Raw genomic sequence first — 6,254 nt, 5'->3', positions numbered from 1 at the left:
ATGCCCGATCTTTCATGGACTTTGATTTTGGGAGAAGGTACTTTGTGAGCAGCAGCCACTGCCGCTAAATTGGAAGGTCCTGCCACTGGGGAAGTTCTTTTGGGGGTCATCAACGGAGAAGTTCTTGGTGTGATCAACGTCTCCAAGTACTCTTCAGTTCCTGGTGACATCAACGGAGAAGTGGACAAACGTGAGGCTGCCGGAGACGCTGTGGCAGGTCGTGGTTTGCGAGTGTAAGGTTGCGTCCTGGCCGAAGTGCCTCTCTTGCGACTAGTTTTCTTCTGTGGACTTTTCTTTTTCTGAGGACTTTCTCTCTGTTTCTTTTTCTGGGGGCTTCTTTTCTTTTTCCGGGGTGGTGGTGGTGTCTGGTAAGAGGAGGGTCCTGCCACTGGAGAAGTTATTCTTCTTGGGGACTTGGTCTTTTTCTTTTTCTTCTTGGGGCTTCGTTCAACTTTTGTCTTGGGGATAACTTTGGGGGCATTAGGATCCCATCTTAAGAGTGAGCGAATGATGACCCCTCCTAGAGTACCGCTCCCTCCAGGTTTCAAAATGATTTGTTTTTTGGTTTGAGTGTCGATGCGGGGATCGGCCAGTTGGACCAAAGCGACTTTGTTTCGATCGAAAAAGCGTTGGGTTTGATGAGGAATCTGAATGATTCCTTGGAGTAATTGACGTGCCGTCACCGTGAACCATCGTAAGACTTCTTTGAGACTAGCTTCTAAGACACGGGCTCGTGTTTGTGGATCTTTTTCTCGACTGATGCCATACAAGGCACGAATCAATTTGACGGGAAGATGCGACTGAAGGGACGTCATGTTCGCACTTAGAGTGAGACAGACGAAAAAGGGTCTGAGGTTTTTATAGATTTTTTTTTCATGGGGAGTGAAATGAAGTCGAGGACGGAGACGTGTACAGGACAGGCCCTCCGTCTTGGCACCAGTGGTGAAACAAGTGGGTACGAAATCGCAAATCCTCGGGAGTCGTAGGTTTCAAATCGACGAGTAAATAGGCGTGTGGCGTTTGAGTGGCATCGTCGTACGCCTGAGTCAGCCAAGGCGTTCCTAACTGTTTGGCTAAGACTTGCACTTGCGATTTATCTCGAGGGCTTTTAAACAAGACTACGTAATGCGCATTGAGACTGATGGTACGATGGGCTTTACTTTGTTGAAACAAATTTTGGGTGATGTAAACGACACTGGCATTACGGTGATGCCCTTTGCGCGTGAACCACAATTTAATTTCTTCTTCGTCTTCTCCTAACATGTCGTCGAAAATGACCAAATGGGTTTGACGGGAGTCAGAGACGATGCCGTCGTCTTCTTTAGGAATGCCTTCCACAAACACGATGGAATCTCCTTGACTTTCTCGCAAGAGACTGTACGCCGATTGCCACTCTTTGTAACACCACACGATCCGTTGAGGGGGCCGATCGATCAAATGATGTTTATGTTCGATCAAACGTTTGACGAATTCGGTTTTGCCAGAACCGCTAGGTCCAGCAATGAGCATGTTAAAGGGATGGCGAAGATACAAAGCCTCCCAACTGGCACGATCTAAGTGTTCGTCGATGACTTTGACAGTAGAGGAAGAGGGAGCAGAGACAGCAGAGGTAGCCATGGTGTCAGAAATGTCACTTGTGACACGAAAACAAACAAGACGAGAGTTTATATACTTTTTCAGAACACGTTTATTGAATGTTTTTTATCAAACATGAATACGAAAGACAAAAATACATAAAAGCCAAAGGCTTAAGTACAAGGATAAAAGGCACATGATAACTATGAACGTGGAATAAACACAAGTGTCTGTACAACAATCACATGTTTTGGGTAATGTTCTAACCAGTTCTATAGTAGGGGGTAAGGTCACACAAGTGTCCTCCCGAAAGGGTCTTTCAGGTCTGTCCACGACAGTCCTGTCCTGGGTGACGGGTTCTTCTGGCACCGTCACTAACACGGGTTGAAAAGTAACTTTTTTCCTTGAACAACTCTCGTGCATACTGGGCCACTTCTTGGGTCCAAGCCTCAAAACCCCATTCTTTCCAGGCACGGACATCTGTCCAATGGGGATGTAAGTCACAAGCTACACACACATCGTCATACACGTCTTGGGTAGCTAAAAGTTGACGAATCTTTTTTTCCTGTTGAGGTCGAGAAGTATCCAGATGAAACCGCAAGGCTTTGAGCAAAAGGAGTTTTTCGTGACCATTTAAGGCCATGGAGGTGCTAAATACTGATCTTAAAGAGTCCACAAAGAATCGGCTGGTAAACGAAATCCCAGAAAACAAGTCACTAAGATATACACCACTTGTCGTCCCAAATTGAACGGATACAGTTCTTGTAATAATTGATGGTAATGATCCACGGTTTGAATATGGTCATTGAGTTCCTTCCACGGAATCTGTTGAATGATATGTGACATAATCCGTGGCATGGCAACTTGATTTTATAGTGTCTTTGTTTCGGAAGCAATAAAGGTAATTTCTAACCAAACACGTTCGTTCTCCAGTAGGGAATTTAAATGTTACATACTGTAACTGAAACGTCAGAGTTTGTCTAGATGTTTCGTCTTTTTCTAAGCAGATTCCATGTAACAAATGTTGGTAATCCTTTAACTCGTCTTCCTCAATACGTTGCAGTAAGTGAATCCCCAAGTAACCAAAATTACGAACGTCTGGCCCATCCTCATTCATATACTGAAAGTATTCAACAAGGTCTGACCAGTGAAAAAATTTCTGACGAATCAGTCCTCTTATACCATTCAGGTACCAGTGGTTAAAGATCTGGTGACGTAACGGATGCAATTGTTCTTTACGTTTCACTTGTATTTTGACCAGCTCTCGATAAATCCTTTCTCTCAACTCCTCAGGCAAGCCCAAAATGTTCTCTTGTAAAGTATCCATAAGTATATACACTGTTTTTGGAATCGTTGGGTGGTGGCCAATAGCCTCGTTTAACTTTGTGCCTGATGTAATATCCACTCATAATCAGTCTTCTTGTACTTTGAAATATAACATAATTTAAAAACGGACGAATCACTTTGAGTTTGCGTTTCACTTGTATTTTGATCAGTTCTCGGTAAATGCGTTCTCTCAACTCCACAGGCAAAGCACGAATGTTCTCTAGCAAAGTATCCATGAATAGGTCATACTAAATCCTCTTTGGTCTGACACAAGAAATGTACTGTTTGCACAAACATGGTTTTAATTCATTGTCGAATCTAAATCGTTTCACCACTAATTTACACATTACAATTCGTTCAGAAGTTTCCTCTTTCACCAAGTTGACATCGCGTGAAAGATGTTGGTAATTCGTTAACTCTTCCTCTGGAATTCGATGCAGTACGTTTACAATGTAGTAGATAGAATCGTCAATACCAAACCATTCCTTTTTATAACCAGGAGGTCGTTGATCAATGTCTGTCCAATGGAACACTTTCAACTCAATCAGTCCTTGTATAGCCTGAAGGTACCAGTGGTTCAAACACCGGTGACGTAACGGATGCAATTGTTCTTTACGTTTCACTTGTATTTTGACCAGTTCTCGGTAAATGCGTTCTCTCAACTCCACAGGCAAAGCACGAATGTTCTCTTGTAAAGTATCCATGAACAGATTATTATGGTAAGAAGTTACTTCAATGTCTCGGTCCCACTAAAGGTAAGTAATGACAATTCGGTGACCATCGAGCATGTTCAACGTAGGCCGAATCTTGCGGTTCCCAGTGGTGAAGTGACACACCGCAACTGAAGCACTTGACTTTATCTCCTTCGCCCAAGTAGAAAAATCCGGCTCTGGCTAATTCTTCGGGGGTCGGTCCTCCCAGATACTTAGGCCATTTTCCTTTGAACGATTGAAGACGATTTTCAAAGTCGCAGTATTCCGACAAACGCACAGGGAACGAATATTCGTCTTTCACAGGTTCGTTTCGATGAGGGTTGAGTGACATGGGTAGGAGTTTGCTCAGGGCTGGATGACATCCGTAGGGGGGGTAGACGTGAAGGTGAACATTCCCCTTTAAAACGAAACCCAGTAAAATGTCCAAGAGGACGAGCGGCATCACTTTCGCATCCCACAGGTTTGACACGCACAGCATCACTTTCCATGATAGGGGTAGGGGCACTAAAGTTCCCATGATGCTTTACGGCATCGCTCAGGTCACAAGGTACAGCATCGTACCCATCGCAAGGCTCACAATCGCATTCCACTTCCGAAGCCTCACACTTGAATTGTGCCCTTCTAAACAACTTGTTCTGTGTTTCTCTGAAAGTATTCATCTTGTTCGCTCGGTCTTGGTAGTCACAATGAACTATCGATCTTGACCATAGCCCCCCTTTTTATACTAATCGCAATGCAGTCTCCAGCTTGTACATCTTTCCTTTTTTACGTTTTTTATGTCCTGTTCTGGAAGGCACCATCTCTAAGGTACCGTCAACATTGTACCGTAGTGTGATGGGTGGAAAGGCCATAGAAAGGTAAGGACAGTGCGGAGACCATCGAGTATGTTCCAGAATAGCTGAATCTTTATAGATACATAGATCCATTCGTAACTTCAGTCCGCAAGCGAAACACTGTACCTCGTATCCCAATCCTGACTCAGGTCCCAAGTAGACAAATCCTGTTCTAGCTAAAACATGCGAAGAAGGTAATCCTTCCCTATCCGTAGGCCATTTCTGAAACGTGTCCAATCGACGGGAACAATCACAATAGTCAGGTAAGAAGACTGGAAAATGGTAGGGTTTGAACTTGGAGTTCTCATCGGGTTTCTCACTCGATTCTTGCTGTGGCGAAGTCATCTTTCTAGTGGGGTAACTATCCTCTTACAACCAATGTTTTATACCAACGTGTCCATACGGTAAGGTGAAATGATTGGGAAGTCAAACTCGCTTCTGGTACACGATTTGATAGACTTTTTCCAGGGGTCGACTGACGATGTGGTGAGTGGGTAAACGTACAATCTTGTTCGGTTGGTGAGTGGTCACTTTAAAGTTTCCATCCTCTCCCGATTGCAAGGCTTCTTTCAATACCCCAAAGTTGACCACACGACTGGTACGATAATTCAGAGTCAGTCCTTTCACTTTGCACGTCGTGTGCACTTCTCCTTGTTTGTCCCGGTATTCGTAGCCGTAATTTTTGGGACCGCCACTGACGAAACTTAGAATCTTGTCGTCGGGATGCTCGTCTGTCCAGGCTCCTAAACGGTCTCCTTCGATGTTAGGGTGATGTTGAATCGGGTGATGGATGTAAATGCAACTGTCCGTGTCAAAGTACAGGACGCTTTCTTCTAACAGTTCTAAAGCTTCGTACAATTTTAAGCGAGCATGGGCTGTCACGTAAGCCGCAATGATGACATTTCCAAAAGGGTCGTCTTGTACAAAGTCCAAATCTTCTTCGTAATTGACCAAGATCAAATTCTCTCGAACGACGTCCACGTGTTTCATGTATTTGGTTTTGTCGTGAATCATCTGGAAGTAGCGGGAAGGTTCTGTCAAATATTCCGTCTTGGGTAAACACGGTCGTTGTGCCATTTTACCCCACAAGCAATTTAACATCAATTTGGCAAACGATCGCCTGCCTTCGTTTTTCTCGATGTGGTCTAAAGTGATGCCTTCTTGTTCGTAGTATTTCTCTTTGAATTGTATTTGGTCTTCGGGAGTGTGACACCAGGAAGGATAGCCGCTGGCTTCTTGCTTCAGTTTCAAAAAGGCATCCACGTAGTCGGCGAAAATGCCTTTCTGACTGGGGTCACCCTTGCGGTATTGTTGTGTCTTGGGAAAGTGGCAAATTTCGTACACTTCTAACAGTTGGTATCCCATGTCCAGAGCTTTGAACAATTCTACGCTGACCCAGGTTCCCGTCAAGGCCCGTTCTTCCTGGCTGTGCTGACAAGCTTGGTCTTGGTTGCACGTTTCGGCACAAGTACGGCACAACGGAAACATCAGTTTGCCTTGACAATGGTGAGGTAAGACGGGATGGTATAGGTTCGTGGGAGGCAAAACTTTACACTTGATCAAGCCTTCGTATTGTCGAATGTTTTTCAGGTCGATGTGTTCCGTCAGCAATTGTGGGTGCCCTACGGGAAAACGACAATATTTGCACACGTAGGGATACAGCGAACACACGTCCAAGTATTTGATTTCTTCTCCTTTCTCTTCGTCGTCTTGGTACAGCAAACAGGTGGCATTGGTCCTTCCTCCGTACAAACTATCCCTCGGGTTCAGCGGATCCATGAACTGGTAACTTTCCACGGCACGTTTA

The sequence above is a fragment of the Sinohyriopsis cumingii genome, chromosome 4 (genome assembly GCF_028554795.1).
Source record: "Sinohyriopsis cumingii isolate HCF-2022 chromosome 4, ASM2855479v2, whole genome shotgun sequence".
Lineage (NCBI taxonomy): Eukaryota > Metazoa > Mollusca > Bivalvia > Unionida > Unionidae > Sinohyriopsis > Sinohyriopsis cumingii.
This window is presented reverse-complemented; position numbering follows the sequence as displayed.